An 18002-nucleotide genomic window follows, 5' to 3' on the forward strand; every position below is an offset into this window, starting at 1 on the left:
AAACTGGGCATCGAAATGCCAGATGAAATTTAAGGTGGATAAGTGCAAGGTGATGCATATAGGGAATAATAACCCATGCTATAGTTACACAATGTTAGGTTCTATATTAGGTGCTACCACCCAAAAAAGAGATCTAGGCATCATAGTGGATAACAGATTGAAATCGTCGGTTCAGTGTGCTATGGCAGACAAAAAAGCAAACAGAATGTTGGGAATTATTAGAAAGGGAATGGTGAATACAAAGGAAAATGTCATAATGCCTCTGTATCGCTCCATGGTGAGACGGCAGCTTGAATTCTGTGTACAATTCTGGTCGCCGCATCTCAAAAAAGATATAGTTGCGATGGAGAAGGTACAGAGACGGGCGACCAAAATGATAAGGGGAATGGAACAGCTCCCCTATGAGGAAAGACTAAAGAGGTTCGGGCTTTTCAGCTTGGAGAAGAGGCGGCTGAGGGGGGATATGATAGAGGTGTTTAAAATCGTGAGAGGTCTAGAACGGGTAGATGTGAATCGGTTATTTACTCTTTCAGATAATAGACTAGGGGGCACGCCATTAAGTTAGCATGTGGCACATTTGAAACGAGCCTTCCACTGTCTAACAAACCCTGCCACGTGGCTCTGTAGCTCAGTGGTAGGAGCACTGGTTTCGTAAACCAGGGGTCATGAGTTCAATCCTCATCAGAGCCTTCTAGCTGCCCTTTTAACAGCCAATCCAGTGGGAGCAGAGAAGATCAGCTCGCTCTTCTCTAAATTGGTGTGGTTTAAAAAAATTTGTAACCCATCATTAAAATCATCCATTGTACCCGAAGACTGGAGGCTGGCTAATGTAACCCCAAAATTTAAAAATGGCTCCAGGGGTGATCTGTGAAACTACAGACCTGTTAGTCTCACTTCAGTGCCAGGAAAAACAGTGGAAAGTGGTTCTAAACATAAAAATCACAGAACATCTAGAAAGACATGGAATAATGGAAGAAAGTCAGCATGCCTTTACCCAAGGCGAGTCTTGCCTCACAAATCTGCTTCACTTTTTTCAAGGAGTTAATAAACATGTGGATAAAGGTGAACCGGTAGATGTAGTGTACTTGGATTTTCAGAAGGCGTTTGTCAAAGTTCCTCATGAGAGGCTTCCAGGAAAAGTTAAAAGTCATGGGATAGGTGGCAATGTCCTTTCGTGGATTACAAACTGGCTAAAAGACAGGAAACAGGGAGTAGGATTAAATGGACAATTTTCTCAGTGGAAGGGCGTGGACAGTGGAATGCCTCAGGGATCTCTATTGGGACCCTTACTTTTCAATATATTTATTAATGATCTGGAAAGAAATTCGACGAGTGAGGTAATCAAATTTGCAGATGATACAAAATTGTTCAGAGTAGTTAAATCACAAGCAGATTGTGATAAATTGCAGGAAGACCTTGTGAGACTGGAAAACTGGGCATCGAAATGGCAGATGAAATTTAAGGTGGATAAGTGCAAGGTGATAGATATATGGAATAATAACCCATGCTATAGTTACACAATGTTAGGTTCTATATTAGGTGCTACCACCCAAAAAAGAGATCTAGGCATCATAGTGGATAACATATTGAAATCGTCGGTTCAGTGTGCTATGGCAGACAAAAAAGCAAACAGAATGTTGGGAATTATTAGAAAGGGAATGGTGAATAAAAAGGAAAATGTCATAATGCCTCTGTATCGCTCCATGGTGAGACAGCAGCTTGAATTCTGTATACAATTCTGGTCGCCGCATCTCAAAAAAGATATAGTTGCGATGGAGAAGGTACAGAGACGGGCGACCAAAATGATAAGGGGAATGGAACAGCTCCCCTATGAGGAAAGACTAAAGAGGTTCGGGCTTTTCAGCTTGGAGAAGAGGCGGCTGAGGGGGGATATGATAGAGGTGTTTAAAATCGTGAGAGGTCTAGAACGGGTAGATGTGAATCGGTTATTTACTCTTTCAGATAATAGACTAGGGGGCACGCCATGAAGTTAGCATGTGGCACATTTGAAACGAGCCTTCCACTGTCTAGCAAAGCCTGCCACGTGGCTCTGTAGCTCAGTGGTAGGAGCACTGGTTTCGTAAACCAGGGGTCATGAGTTCAATCTTCATCAGAGCCTTCTAGCTGCCCTTTTAACAGCCAATCCAGTGGGAGCAGAGAAGATCAGCTCGCTCTTCTCTAAATTGGTTTGGTTTAAAAAAATTTGTAACCCATCATTAAAATCATCCATTGTACCCGAAGACTGGAGGCTGGCTAATGTAACCCCAAAATTTAAAAATGGCTCCAGGGGTGATCTGTGAAACTACAGACCTGTTAATCTCACTTCAGTGCCAGGAAAAACAGTGGAAAGTGGTTCTAAACATAAAAATCACAGAACATCTAGAAAGACATGGAATAATGGAACAAAGTCAGCATGCCTTTACCCAAGGCGAGTCTTGCCTCACAAATCTGCTTCACTTTTTTCAAGGAGTTAATAAACATGTGGATAAAGGTGAACCGGTAGATGTAGTGTACTTGGATTTTCAGAAGGCGTTTGTCAAAGTTCCTCATGAGAGGCTTCCAGGAAAAGTTAAAAGTCATGGGATAGGTGGCAATGTCCTTTCGTGGATTACAAACTGGCTAAAAGACAGGAAACAGGGAGTAGGATTAAATGGACAATTTTCTCAGTGGAAGGGCGTGGACAGTGGAATGCCTCAGGGATCTCTATTGAGACCCTTACTTTTCAATATATTTATTAATGATCTGGAAAGAAATACGACGAGTGAGGTAATCAAATTTGCAGATAATACAAAATTGTTCAGAGTAGTTAAATCACAAGCAGATTGTGATAAATTGCAGGAAGACCTTGTGAGACTGGAAAACTGGGCATCGAAATGGCAGATGAAATTTGAGGTGGATAAGTGCAAGGTGATGCATATAGGGAATAATAACCCATGCTATAGTTACACAATGTTAGGTTCTATATTAGGTCAGGTCTTGACATTTGCATGTGTTGGATTGGTTCCAATCAGAGATTCTCAGTATAAGGTCTTTCTGCCAGGGAACAAGTGGTATCCTTGACCCCATACACTGAAAAATGTTCACCTTGGAGGCAAGAGGCAACGGTTAGAATATTTGTACTTCAGTGTTATTGACTGGAAGTAGAATTTTTGAATAAAGAAACCACATGATTGGATCCAAAAATGCCATCATTTTGTCTATGGAAAAATTGCTAATTTTCTTTCCTTAAGTCCACCAGACTAGTCCAGAAGGATGGGTTTATCTCTCCTACCAGCAAATAGAGACAAAGAACAAAAGCTTTGATGTACTTTGGTACATAAGCTACTGTGCCACAAAGGAACCATAACTCCCCTTATCTCTGTACTCAACAGGGGATCTATATAAACTGAAGAAAATTCTAAGATTAGACTCAGATCAGAAAGATATTTATACACCCAGGACAGCAGTCTTCAGATACAAAGAATGCGATTCTGGACTGGTCAGGTGGGACTCAAGGAAAGACAATTAGCAGATAAGATCCAATTTCTCCTTCCTTATCGTTCCCCAGACCAGTCCAGATGAATGGGATGTACATAAGCCTCCCTTCACTACACATGAATCTTAAAGACCTGCTTGCAAAACACTCACACCAAATATTGCAGCATCTGGTGCTTGAACATCAAATCTGTAATGTTTGGAACAGGTATGCAAAAGAAGTCCAAGTCACCGCCTTACAAATCTCATGAAGAGAAAACAACTGACAGTCGGCTCAAGAAGCTGCTTGAACCCTAGTAGAATGAGCTTGAAGACAGATGGACACTTCCAGACCTATACAAATTTATATGTAACCAGGGGTTAAAATATAAAATAAGGGGGTAAAGAATTTTGTTTTTACGAAGCTGAATTCCGGGGCTGGAGAAAAACATTACTGGGATGTGGCATGTTTTCCCTTCCTCTCACTGGGTATGTGGCTACCTGGGGAGGAGGAGGCTCTTGAGTTGTGTGACAAGTTTTTTTTAAGTGCAGGCAGGGACAGGCTGCAGAGAAAAAAATAAACAACATTGCATTATCAGTGCTGGCATGAACAGAGAACCTGGGGAAATTTAGAAGCCTCAGGGAAGGTAAGAAACAGCTGTGAGAGTTTTTTCCTGTCTTCCTCTCCCTGTCCAGTTACCACAGGTGGGTGAGACTGAAGAAGAGTGAGCTGAGATGGAGGAGCAGGGCTTCAGATTTTGCTTGTAGGTTTGCTACGACAGTCCTGCTAAAGCTAGGGCTGAAGGGAATTCCATGTTGAAGCGTATGGAATTTACCACCACCCCATTATCTGTGAGAGCTTTAGCAAGTGGAGGGAGAGACTGGACACGGAGACGAGCAGATTTCTGCTCTAGCCTTTGTTTCTTTCATAGGGCCAGTTTTTGTGTCCAATATTGTGAAATACAGAGGGAATTAAGGCAAACTTGTCTGCATGTTTATGAGTGAATGAAGTTTTTTTGAGAATATTTAATCCTAGGAACTCTAGGTAAGGTGCAGGTCACACAGATACTTGTAAATACAACTGGATCACGTTTTTTTCCAAGTTTATTTAAGGTAGAACTGTTGAAAGAAGATATGGTGTGAAAGAAAAATAATGTTAAAATTACGCTTTAATTTGTGTATTCTGAGCTCATTCAGGTGGTTGTTTTAAGCACTCTAGGGTAGATTTTATAAATTTGCGCGAGCGCGAACAAAAGTAAGCTGGATTTTATAAGATACGCGCGTAGCCGCGCGTATCTTATAAAATCTGGGGTCGGCGTGCGCACATTTGTGCAACCTGCGTGCGCCGAGCCCGGCACGCACTGCCTGTTCCCTCCAAGGCCGCTCTGAAATCGGAGCGGCCTCGGAGGGAACTTTCCTTCCGCCTCCCCTCACCTTCCCCTCCCTTCCCCTACCTAACCCCCCCCCCCCCCCCCGGTGCGCCATCACCCGACCCGGGGGCTGGTCCGGAGGCCTCGACCACTGCCCGGGCCGGCGCCACACCCCCAGTCCCGCCCCGGACCCCCCGGACACGCCCCAGACACGCCCCTCCCCGCCCCTTTCACGAAGCCCCGGGACTTACGCGCATCCCGGGGCTGTGCACGCGCCGGCGGCCTATGCAAAATAGGCCGCCGGCGTGCGAGGGCCCTGCGCGCGTAAATCCGGCCGGATTTACGCAGGCAGGGCATTTAAAATCCGGCCCTCTGAGTACAAGTAGACGGATAAGTAAACTGAGAGAAAGAGAGAAAGAAATTGCAGCCAGGTGGCTGGTGTTAATATTCATGTTATCGGAGTGGTTACTTTAAATGAAAGAAAAATTCTGCACAGAAGGAAGTTGCTAAAGGGAATCCTGTGACTAACTACAAGGAAAACCTGCCTAGGTTATGAAAATACCTGAGGAAAAGTCAGTGAAGTACATAGGAAGTTTGAGAAACTGACATCAAAGACATTTTTCTTGGGGAGAGACATTAACTGCTATCTCCTTATTCCTAGCCAAGATAGCTACTAATAAGAATAATTAAAACTCTGAGTCAACTAAACCACAGAAATAAAATGCAAAGAGTGTGAAAGGAGAAGAGTGTAATAGTGTAAGCAAGAAAACACAAGAGTGAATAAGACACTGCTCATTCCCTCTGTTGGCCAGAGCAGGGTCCCTTGCTTATCCTTTTATTTCTTCACTAAGCTAAAACAAGTACAATTAGACGGCGATGACACCACATGTAGCAACACCAGTAGTACATCAGAAGAGGGGGACGTGATGGAGTGATTAGGAAACACGTGTTTTATGTTATTTAAAGTTAGTCAGGAAACCTGCGACGGACAAGGAGACGGCTGAGAGAACCGAACTACAGACAGCGCACTCAAAGATCCTGAGGCAAAAATTAATCGAGGCTTTACAGCGAGAGGAGACTGAGTAACAATGGACTTTATTTGGAAGAGCTAAGTGTATACACTCAACACAAACACTAAAGCCCAAATTTTCAAAGCCCAACACAAAGCAAAAACCAGGGATTAAGCACGTGGCTGGGCCATGCGCCCGCCGAGCGCATTTTAAAAACGGCCTGGCCATGTGCATTATCTGCTGAAGTGCTGGGCTCCTTCGAAAGGGGCAGGGTAGGGGCGGGACGTGGGCCGACCAGGACAGCGGCCATTAGGCCCTGTCCCAGGGAAGTGCACGGAACTTACTCCTGCTCGGAGGAGCAAGTAAGTTCTAAAACAAAAAAAATTAAGATAGTTAGGATAGGTTTAGGAGTTGGAGAGGAGAGGGGAAAAGGGAGGAAGGATAGGTAGGGGATAGGAAAGTTCCCTCCCAGTCCGCTCCTTAATTGGAGCGGACTGGGAGAGAACTGGTGTAGGCCCGATCGCATCACTGTGAGTTATTTTTCAACCCCACCCTCCTGCGTGCATGAGACCCACCCGCCTGCACATGCGCACGCCGATATTAAAATGAAGCACGCATGTGCGCGCAGGAATCGTATTTTATAAAATGCACACAGTGTTTCACGCATATCATAAAATTGCCACATCCATGTGCACACCCTGGGAACCGCACGCATGCACGGGCCTTTGAAAATCTATCCCTTAGTGTCTAGCTAGACTCAACAAGAAAGCAAGAGATACAGAGATACACACAGTGAAAGCAAAAGAAAGAGAGAGGACAAAGTGACAGAGTTAAAGGACTCAGACAAACTTAAGAAATGCTGAGAAAGAAAGGAACATATACAAAAAACATACTTACCTTTATCCACTACAAGGAAACCTGTGAAGTGGAGCATAAGAAAAGAATCATATGCTTTTAAACAAACATCTGCTTTACATACACATTATTTCAAGTGGAACAAACTTTACTACTCAGAGATAAAGACATATATACATGTACTTATCTGATGAGAGTTCCAAAGTAGCAGGTACCTGTACCAGAGAGGGAATAAGAATCCTAGGAGGAAAAAAGATAGAGAAAACATTTCTTTAATGCTATTCACTATTGTAAAACAGTACTTTCTGCTCTGAATGTTATTTTCAAAAGTTCACAAGAATTTGAATAGCTGATTTACACTACTTTCTTGGTTAAAAGAAAACCTGTTAAATAAGCAGTTTTCTTTAATTTAATGTTGAATTTATCTGAGTATTATATTTTTAAAGACCCTGCCTTCCCTCTCTACCCCTGGGAGACTGGTTGGGTTTGTTCAGTCCCCTTGGTTCCTGTTACTGGAAGACACAACACGAAGGAGGGTAAATTTTCCTCTTGTAGCCCCTCTTTTGTGGATCTAGTGGCCACCAGAATAACAACAGAAACCCCATATTCTAATAGCCACCTTAGCCACCGTAGCAGGAGAGTCACTGCCCAAAAGTAGTGAGGCACATATATGCTAATGCAATGCTGTCTTTGATCCACCTAGCAATAGTCGCCTTAGATGCCTTCTGCCCTCTATTGCGACCATTGACAAAAAGATGGTCCAACCTCTGCAATACATTTGTGACTTTCAAATATCTCAGGAGAGTCCTATGAACATCTAGAACATGAAAAACCTGAGAATGCATAGAAGACCAGGATTTTGGATTTTGAAAAGCAGGCAATTCAATCAACTTGCTTAAATGAAAAGCTGACACTATCTTTGGTAAAAAATAAATAAATAAATAAAGATAGCATGAAATTCTTCCTTCAAAAATCATAGAAAATAATTCCTATTTGACAATGCCTGTAACTCCAACAAAGCCTCATTGAACAGATAGCCACCAAAAACAGTGCTTTTTATGTTAGATTATTCAAGGATGCCTCCCTTAGTAGTTCAAAAAGAGGCTTGCACAAAGCTTTCAAGACTAAATTGAGATTCCATGACGGGCTCACATGCCGAATCAGAGGCTGCAAATGCTGCACTCCTTTCAAAAACTGTAGCAAATCCAGATAAAAGGCTATGAAAAATCTGTGCACCTTTCCCCAATAACAGAACAAGTCAGTCACTTGCTCCTTAAGAAGGGAATTCAAAGCTAAGCCCTTTTGCAACCCTATGCAAAAATTAAAGGATCAAAAATCAAGAACCGCACCTGTTGACACTAGGACTCAAACACCTTCCATAAGTGTACAGAGGCCAAAGATGTTGACTTCTTTCTGGCTTGCAACAATGTGGTAATGACCTCTTCTGAAAAGCCTTTAACTCTCAACCTTTGCCTTTCAAGAACCAAGCCATGAAACAAAAGCGATCTGCCTGATCCAAGAAAATCAGACTCTGCCGAAGAAGACCGGGAACATGAATGAGTCTCGATTGGCCCTCTGCCTTGAGACTTATGAGGTTTGCAAGCCATGGAAATCTGGGCCATTCTGGAGTCACCATAATTCCCTTGACTATTTAACGTTATACTGTATTTCCTACTATTTCCTACTAATTGTTGTTCTATATTTAGACCTTTGTTATCCTTTAAAAAAAATGTATCATTAGAATGTACTTCCTATGAAAAATTGCTAACCATGTTAACAAAATATTAGAATTGTAAACCATTGTGAAGGCAATACCGAATACCGGTATATAAAACTCTATAAATAAATAAATAAATAAAATAAATAATCACCCAATCTTGATATCTTTCTATTTTTCTCACAACCCTTCCTATCAAAGATCAAGGGAGAAACACATACTACAGAATTCCCTGAGGCCAAGTTGTAGACAGTGCCTCAGGAGATTCTGACCCTAACTCTCATTTGCGACTGAAAAATCAGGGAAGCTAACCAATTTGGCAGTGCAATAATAATGGGAGATTTCAATTACCCCAATATTGACTGGGTAAATTGCCAGGTTCTTGTGGCCTGGTTTGGCCTCTGTTGGAAACAGGATGCTGGGCTTGATGGACCCTTGGTCTGACCCAGCATGGCAATTTCTTATGTTCTTATGTTTTTTGAAACCTGGTCCTGAAGAGAAAATGCCTTATATGCCAGCTCCCATTTTCCTGGGTCCAGTTTGTGCCTGATCAAAAAATCCTTGTGCACATTCTCCACCCCACTGATGTAAGACACTGACAGAGCCTTCAATTTTTTTTCTGCTCACTGGAACAACACTCCAGATTCCAAGGAAATCGCTGGGCTCTTGGTCCCTTCTTGTCTGTTTATATACACTACTGCTAGCACATTGTCCAATAGCACTCTCACTGCCCTCTCCCAGACTAAGGACTGAAAAAACAGCAAGGCTTTTCTGACCTCTAACTAGGACTAGGAAGTATTTGTTCTTGGCCATTGACCCTGTGCCATCCATTCTTGACAAATGACACCCCAGCCTCTCAGACTGGTGTCTGTGGTCACCGTCACCCAATCTGGAAATTCCATTTTTACTCCCGTGAGCAAACTGACCTTTGAGAGCAACCAGGAAATATTGCTTCTGGGCTCGCCTTGAAAAGGTAATCTGATCACGAAGTTCTGTGACTGAGGATTCCATCACAAGGGCAGAGCCCTCTGCAATGATCCAAGGACCAAGTCTAACTTGGATGCCATAGGCCCCAGCACCTGCAGATAATCCCAAATGCTGAGAGTCTTCATCTGCAACTATTGATGGTCTCGGTCCTGAAGTTTCAAACATCTCTCTGTTATAAAAAAAACAAACCACCTTGCCTACTGCGTTTTAGCACAAGCACCCAGATACTCCAGAGTCTGGGAAGGAACCAACTTGCTTTTGACTAAAATTTACCACTTATCCTAGATTCTGTAATAAATGCACCACCTTGGAAACTCATTTAAAATAAGGACTTATTGGTATGTCACTCTGGATGGTCTGGTTTGAGGTTCCAGAATTAGGTTATGGGCGTTCTTCTGAATTTGTATGGTCCTGTGGCCCCAGGAGTCCCTATGTCTGCTTCTGGATCATGTGTCTCTTTGCTTGCCTCTGCTCCTACAGCCCCACAGCTTTGCAATGAGCACACTAGGAAACGCTCTTTGCAAAATACATGCATGTGATGGCACATAGATAGCACCCCCTCACACCACTAGCATAATCCCCGATAGACAGATGACACTTGTAGAGAGCTAAGTGTATTATATATACAGTATATACATCCTAAGTTGTGTGGTGTGGAGTTTGAAATTACTCTAACCTCTTTGCAGCTTCAGAGGCCTATTTGCCAGTTGTGGAACTGGAAAGACATTTAGTTTCTAGGAAAAATCTTGATTTTTCTGGGTCAAAGAATATAGAACTCATACCAGAATATTTATGTAAAATATGTTTATTGAACTTGAAATAACAGAGTATTTAAACATTTACATAGAAAACAAAGAAAAAAGTGGCCTCTATAGCTTGTGCTTCCTAGCTAATGCCAAAAATCGTTTCCTTCTCTCTTCATCTCATTTGCCACATCTGGGAATATCCATATTCTCCGGTCATAAAATGTTTCTGAAAATTATGAAAGTGAAGGTGCATCACAATACTAATTAGGAACCTGATGAAATACAAAAGAGGCAAACAAAGGAGCTGTATTAGGATCTTCTCTAGTGGACTGTCAAGTCCAAACTCTCCATAGAAAGTTGAGTTGAATCTTGACCTGAAGGCTGAGTCTTAACTCGAGTCCCAATAGGAAGAGATTATACCTTACTGAGTGGCAGCATTGCCTCAGAAGAAATCCCCCAAATTTCAGCAAAGTATTTTTTAAGAGTATCACAAGGCTCCAATCTTAGGGGATTTAGAGAAATTGAAAAAACTGAAGATGGGACTGGGTATGTTTATCCAGGCTTTCATGCCTATTTTCTAATTTTGTATTTTTATTGTTTCTTTTTTTCTCCTTAAGGTGGGGACCCCTCAGTTATAATGGGATAAAGTGTATGTGGGGTTCTATATGTTTTTTTTGTATTTGATTATTTCCTATTCTCTTTTGTTTGTGGGGGATACCTAGCAGACTTTGTTTCCTTTCAGTTGTCTGTTTTTGTCTCACTGTTTTTGAAATCCAGTATATAATAAATGGAAAAAAAAAATCCTGCCCAGTCTTTCTGCTTCACATTAGAATTGTGCTATGATGTCACCAAACTGTACTATGTCATCAAGTGGCACTATGATGCCAACAGGCCTTGCCTTTCATTAGGTATAGAAATGAACACAAAGTATTATGAGCAATAATCAATCTGAATGCAAGATAGTCCCATACCCATTTCAGAAATAAGAAATAATCTTCTCATTAATAGCAGGACAGGGAAATTGGAGGAGTTACTGGTAACTAATGTCCAAACGTAGGAGTTGACATAGTCTTAACATTAACTACTGTTATGCTGGTGGACCTTTGGACCAAGGGGGAGCCCCACAGGTGTCCACTGTCAGTAGGTGGAGCTGGTGGAAGCAGAGGCCCTACTGGAGTTTCACCAATACCAGCCCATGTTCCCCTTAGGTTGAGCCCTCGGGTGCTGGGCAGGCTGGTCTTAGGTGGGGCCTCTGCAGAGGTGGAAATCCGGGTAGTTGGAATATTGCGGGCAGCACGCCAAAGGGTCAGCAGAGGAACAGCCAGGGGTTCGGCGAAGTAAGCAAAGCAGGTACATAGGCCGAGCTCAGGGGCAGGCAGCAAAGCTTTAGGTCAGGGTCTGGGCAATGGTCGAGGCAGGCAGCAAGAAGTGCAAGATTGATGTCCAGTCTGGTGACAAGCCAAGATCAGTCCGAAGGGAAGGAAAGAGAAGGCGAGGACCAGGGAAGACAGGAACTGACCAAAGAGCCAAGGAACACAGGAACTAGGCAAACCACTATTTCAACTGGAGTTAACCTATTGCCAAGGTGAAGACTGGAAGCAGGAGCCAGCCTTAAATGGTCCTAGTGCGGTGAGGTCATCAATGGGCGCCGGGCCCCATTTTCTGCTACTGGCCCTTTAAGAAGGGCAGGATCAAGGAGTCAAGAAATGTGGTGAGCATGGGCAGACGTGTGAGTTCAGGCTCTAGGCAAAATCCCCCCATTTCCTTTCTTTATTGCCAGCATCCGTGACTCTATATTAGCTGCTTCTAGATCTGTGGACAGGACTTATGTCCATCGACAAATACATGTAAAAATCGCCAGGCATTATGCCCTTGAAAGAGGGAAAAAAGGAGAAGGAAAAAGTGAAGGAGATTCCAGACAAGATGGCTGCCGCTGCAGGGAAACAAGCCTCTCCTTCTCTCAACAGGGACACTATTGCAGATCTTACGCTGCAGGTAACGAATGCCTTGAACTCTAGATTTAAAGACTTAGTGGCACAGATTACTGACCTCAAAGGTACAATTTCTGAATTACGTCCACGAATAAAAGTTGCTGAAGGAAGGATATTGTGTCTAGAGGATGACTCCCTTGAGATTACAAATAAACTTGCAGTCTTGGAAAAGATACTGGGAGCTCAGGAAGATAAAATTGATGATTTGCAGAAGAGGTCGAGGCGCAGCAACATAAGCTTGATAGGCATTCCAGAGGCTATCGAAGATAGAAATCTGGAATCTTTCTTGGAAACCTGCCTGCCTGACTGAGGCCTTGGCGCTGACAGTCTTACCAATTGAGAGAGCCCATCATCTAGGGAACCAGACCGGGAGGGTGATAATCGACCCCGCATAATCATTGCCAAGGTTTTAAATTGGCATCACAAACAACAGCTGATGCAAGCCTTTCATAAAAAACACAAAGTAGACTAGCAGGGGCTTCAATTAAACTGTACCAGGATTTTTCTTCTAAAGTGGCACAGCGCTGTAAACTATTCACCCCGATTTGTGCGGAGCTCAACAAAAAACAGGGGCAATTTCAACTGCAATTTCCAGCTAAACTTCGAATATGGCATGCCGGCAAGGTACTTACGTTTGAAGTAACAGATGCAAGATCCTTTGCAGCTGGCTTACCTTCAGGCCAATACAGAAAAACACGTGGGAGAGCTGGCAAGCGCCCGCTCTCCCGCCGTGCGCACAGGCCACTCTCCAGGGTGCGTGATTCAGGAAGGTGGCCTATGCAAATTAGGAGCGGCAGCTGTCAGCGGGTTTGACAGCCGACACTCAATTTTGCCGGTGTCGGATCTCAAACCCGCTGACAGCCACGGGTTCAGAAAACGGATGCCGGCATAATTGAGCATCCATCTTCTGACCCGCGGGCCGATTTTTAATTTATTGTTTTTTTAATTTTTACTTTTTTTTTACTTTTGGGGCCTCCAACTTAGGTTACTAAGAGCCAAGAGAAACAGATAAGTATGAGAAGGAAAAAAAAGTGCGAAGCTTGCTGGGCAGACTGGATGGGTCGTTTGGTCTTCTGCCGTCATTTCTATGTTTCTATATGTCATTTCATTTCTATGTTTATTAAGTCGGAGGGTGTACAGAAAAGCAGTTTTTTTCTGCTTTTCTGTACACTTCCCCGGCGCCAGCAGAAATTAATGCCTACCTTTGAGCAGGCGTTAATTTCTGAAAGTAAAATGTGTGGCTTGGCTGCACATTTTGCTTTCTGTATCGCGCGGGAATGACTAATAGGGCCATCACCATGCATTTGCATGTTGCGGGCGCTATTAGTTTCGGGGGGGTTGGACGCGCGTTTTCGACGCGCTATTACCCCTTACTGTATAAGGGGTAAAGCTAGCGCATCGAAAACGTGTGTCCAAACCTGGGCTAACAGTGCGCTCCACCGGAGCGCACTGTTAGCCCAGGCGAGCTTGGTCTCACATCTGCAAATCTTTGGGCATGCCTGGGACATTTTCTCCACTTTTGGCTATCTGTGGAAACCCCCAGTTCTGGCCCGGAGTGGTCCCAGAAGGGTTTAACACACATTCACCATATGTTTTCTCCTACTTCCAATATTCCACATAGCTTTCAAGAATTGCAAGCGAAATTCAAATTACCACATTCTGATCTTTTCACATATCTCCAAGTGAGACACTATATTACAACTACTTGTTTTACTAACCCCTAATTAGACCCCCTGGGTGAAGTTAGAGGAGCTCTTCCTGGAGAAGCGAGCAAGAAAACCAACATGTGCTAAATTTTCAAAAGCAATTAGGAAATTTCAAAGCCAAAGAGTGATTTCTCTGAAATTCTCACAGGTTGGTCTGGGGGCTCCGATTTCAAACTAACAACCACAGCTATGCGGTATTGTTCAAACATATTGTTGATGTTACTGAAAATGTTGATTTGAGAGAATTGCAATTTAAATTCCTTTGGCAGTTATATTATTCGCCAGAAAGGACGTACCAGGCCAAATTATGTGACACACCAATTTGTGCTAAGTGCGGAGCTCCTTCGAGTGATTTCCTACAAGGCTTTTGGAACGGGCATGGCATTGCTTCCTTTTGGACAGCGGTTAGAGACTGATGTTCCTCGCTCTCGTGGGTAGATATCTCACTTATCCCTAGAACTTGGCTATTTGGGCTGTAGGAGGTGGAGGCACTTATTCAATATAGGATTTATAGATAAAGCAGGACTGAAAGCTAAGAAAACAATCTTGGCAGTTTGGACAGGAAAGGAAATTCCATGTCTACCGCATTGGGAAAACAGAATGCTCTGATTGTTAACATTTGAATGCATCTCGGCTAAATCCCTTCCATCCCTTAAACGTGAGGCTGTATCCAAAATTTGGCAACTATATATCGATGACTTGTCTCCAGTGGTAAAGGAGACAATAGCATTATTATAGCCCAAGGGACTTTGCCTATTAGCCAGGAATGGGTACCTAAGGCGCTCTCTTGAAATCCTTCAAAACCGTGAGGGGTTCTATCCCCACTCTACCTGTTTCCCTGTGCTCTGTCTCCTATGAACTCTCTCTACCTGATGGTCTTGGGGGGCGGGGGGTGAGGGTTATGGGAGGGAGGGAAAGGGAATAGGTAATGTCAGGGTTCTAAGCAGCAGGATTTTATTGCTATGACTATGTTATTAGGCTTTACTATGTGACAACGCTGTATCTTCTGGTTGCTCTATTTGTAGTTCTTGTGAAAACTCAATAAACATTGAAGAAAAAAAAAGAAGAAGGGCAGGATCAGCCGCGTGCACGCCTAGGGGAGCGGCGCATCAGGAGTGGTGAGATCGCGGCAGTAGCTGTGCCAGCCGGAGAAGGCCTGTATTCGGAGCTCCCGCTCTGCGGGTGGCCTTCCCTGGTGTCGGGATACGCCGAGGTGAGTGCGGTGGCTCGCGGGAGGCCGCAAGCCGCCCAGCACAACAACTACTAGTTTATTGCTATTCACAGACAAATTGTGAGCTTGTTTTTCCTTTTATACTATAATTTGTGAAGCAAAAGTATAAACTTTCTTGCAAAACAATTGTTTCAGTGAAACTGAGCATTTCTTGGGATCTACAGTACCTTGGGGGGGGGGGGGGGGTTTGGAAGAGTGTGTTTGATTTACCATTGACCATATTTCTCAAAATCCTCTGAACCCCAGGTCTGGTTTCTAGGCTGTTACACAAATTGAATGTTCATGAGCAACATTTGTACACAAATTACCTAAGAATTGGGTTCATTTGTATATTTTGGTTAATCTGAAAACCAGACTTGATCCAAAAGGTCCCAAGGATCAAATCTGGGAAACACAAAATAAAAAAAACAGTGTTATTTTCCCCGATCTTCCAAGGGATATGTTTCCAGAATCTAATTATGTGTGGCGTCCTCTGTTATTTTTAGCATTTGGAATGAATTCCTGTGCCTCAGTGGCTGCAGAACGTGCAGAGTCATAAAAATTCTATTCAGCAGCAACTAGCTCTAGAAATAGTTATTAGCAAGGTCCCAATTTAAAGACGCAGCTGCACATCCAGATCCAAGTGGCACTTTCCCTTTCACTATCCATACATTTACTCTGGGGGTTAGAGAAAAGGAAACATTTCTAGTGCCATGTGTGGGGTCCTAGTCATTACACAGACAAGTTAGTTGTTTGGGAGCACGGTGCTGCTCAGGTCTTCACTTTTCTTATGGCTTAGCAGGCAAGATGCTCTCAGGACTGGCAGGCTGCTACTGGCAACTGAATAGCTTCTATTTTTTGCTTTTACTGTGAACGTGGTTTTTATTTAGCATTGAGCCAAAGCCAGAATCCATTCCTCTGTGTTTCTTGCCATCAGGAAGTAACAAATCTTCTGGTTGCCTTTTGCTTCTTTGTGGCAGCAATTTTGAAGCCAGACCACATAAAATGTGCCCCGTTTAAGACCATATTGTGCCAGGAGGTTGCTGAGCCAGCTTTTGTGCTCTTTTGAAATCATGTAGGCTGGCTGCTGAGCAAAGTGCACATTTCTGAACACTATTTTGGTTCATGCAAAAACCATAGGTTCATCTGTGCGGGAAAATTCCAGAGTGTTTTAATATCTCATGCAAGTCTTCATGGGATCTCGGAGATGTCTTAATTCCCAAGCTTGCATAAAATCTTAAGCGGATCGTGTAGATGTATTATCATTTCCAGGAGTTGGGAGCTTGTTTTTAGGTGCGTTTTGCAGAAAACAAGAGCATCTGTTGTCAGGGGGTTTGTCCGTCTGTTTTTCCTTTCATCCATATGCATCCAGTTGCTGGTGTGTATGTGCAGCTGCAGGCCCTTAGCCAAACGCCGGCACACGCTGCACATTGCATTCAAGGTCCTGGAAGTAGAGCAGGAGGAGCAATAGCAGTTCTTGCCACCCCCGCTCTCCATCTCCAACTCCGCAGCCATTGGAGTGGGGGGGAGTGCAGGAGAAGCAGTGGGCACCTGGCTCCAGCCGCCGTCACCGCCTCTGTTGCGCTTCTTCCGCAGAATTGGGGGCAGGACCAAATTTCCCAATGGTCACATAAGACCTGTGCCTAGGGTGGCACAATTTTGGGGGTGGCAAACTTCCTGCCCCCTTCTGCCCTGCAAACCTCTAATCTTGTATCACCTCTTCAACCCGATTCGCTCCTGCTGCCCCTCTCTGCAGAGCTCATGGCTCCCTTCTACCTCCTCCTAAGGAAATCCCCAGGACCCATTGGCAGAAGAGGAGGGGAGGAGCTGGCATCAAAGCTGCAAGGCCAGCAGGGATCCCTAGGCTCTGCTGTTGGAAGAAGAGGGGAGAAGTCACAATCAGAGTTGGCAGCTGACAGGGGAAAATGAGGTAGGTGTGTAGGGGGAAGACACTGAACAGAGGAAGAGTAGAGACTGAGGATGTTGAGGGGAGGTCAGAGACTGAAGAGACAGATTGAGGTCAACTTGGAGGAATCAGTGCTGGGGGGTGACTGAGTCAAAGGGCGAGGGCAAGTCTGGAATCAAATTAGAGGACTGCAGCATAGAATACTAGGAGAATCAGATTAATAAGGTGGGGAATTGGCACTTGAGGAGTGGAGGGAATCTAAGGTCAATAGTAGAGATAAGTAGCAGGCAACAACAGTGCCTAGGAGCAGCATAAGCACAAATACTTCTCCCAGGACAAGCAGGATGGTAGTCCTTACATGTGGGTGACGTCACTGGACGGAGCCCTAACACGAAAAACTTTTCTGTCAAAGTTTCTAGAACTTTTGACTGGCATACTGAGCATGCCCAGCATGCCATAATTCCTGTAGCCATAGGGGTCTCCCTTCAGTCTCTTTTTGTCCACATTGCAGTTTGCCTTGCAGTTAGGAGCTCTGTGAGAATTTTCTCACACAATTTTCTTCATGGAAAAAATTTGAAGATTACTTCATTAAAAAGTTCCCTCATAGGTCTCCCATCGCGATATTGTTTTTCATCGCTTGGTGAGTAAATTTCACTGTCCCCGGTCGGTTCCTGCCCCTACCTTTTCCGGTGTCCGCAAGCCATCGACAGTTTTTGGGCCTCAACCTCTGCCATCATGGCAACAGGTTTCCGAAAATGTCCACAATGCCCCCGTACCATGTCGATTACTGACCCACATGATATCTGTATGCTGTGTTTCGGCTCATCACACGACGTTTCTCACTGCCCAAGTTGTGCCCAGATGACTCTGAAGGGTAGGCGGGCTCGCCTCAACAAGATGGAGACCCTGTTTAAAATCAAGCTAACTCAATCGACGTCCACCCAATCGTCACCGGCAGGAACATAGAAGAAATTAGTCATCAAACCTCGCCGAGAGCACCAGGGCAGCGGTGACTGTCCGTCATCGACTCCATCTAAGGCATCTGTATCAT

At 44.0% G+C, this 18002-nt stretch overlaps 2 non-coding genes across 2 annotated transcripts; both read left to right on the plus strand.

The window, feature by feature from the left end:
* Nucleotides 1-617: 617 nt before the first annotated feature.
* TRNAT-CGU lies at nt 618-690 on the plus strand. The gene has a single exon. It is a non-coding gene; the product is annotated as a tRNA-Thr (tRNA).
* A 1356-nt stretch (nt 691-2046) lies between these two features.
* TRNAT-CGU lies at nt 2047-2119 on the plus strand. The gene has a single exon. It is a non-coding gene; the product is annotated as a tRNA-Thr (tRNA).
* The last annotated feature ends 15883 nt before the right edge of the window (nt 2120-18002 follow it).

Source organism: Rhinatrema bivittatum, chromosome 1 (genome assembly GCF_901001135.1).
Source record: "Rhinatrema bivittatum chromosome 1, aRhiBiv1.1, whole genome shotgun sequence".
NCBI classification, from domain to species: Eukaryota; Metazoa; Chordata; class Amphibia; order Gymnophiona; family Rhinatrematidae; genus Rhinatrema; species Rhinatrema bivittatum.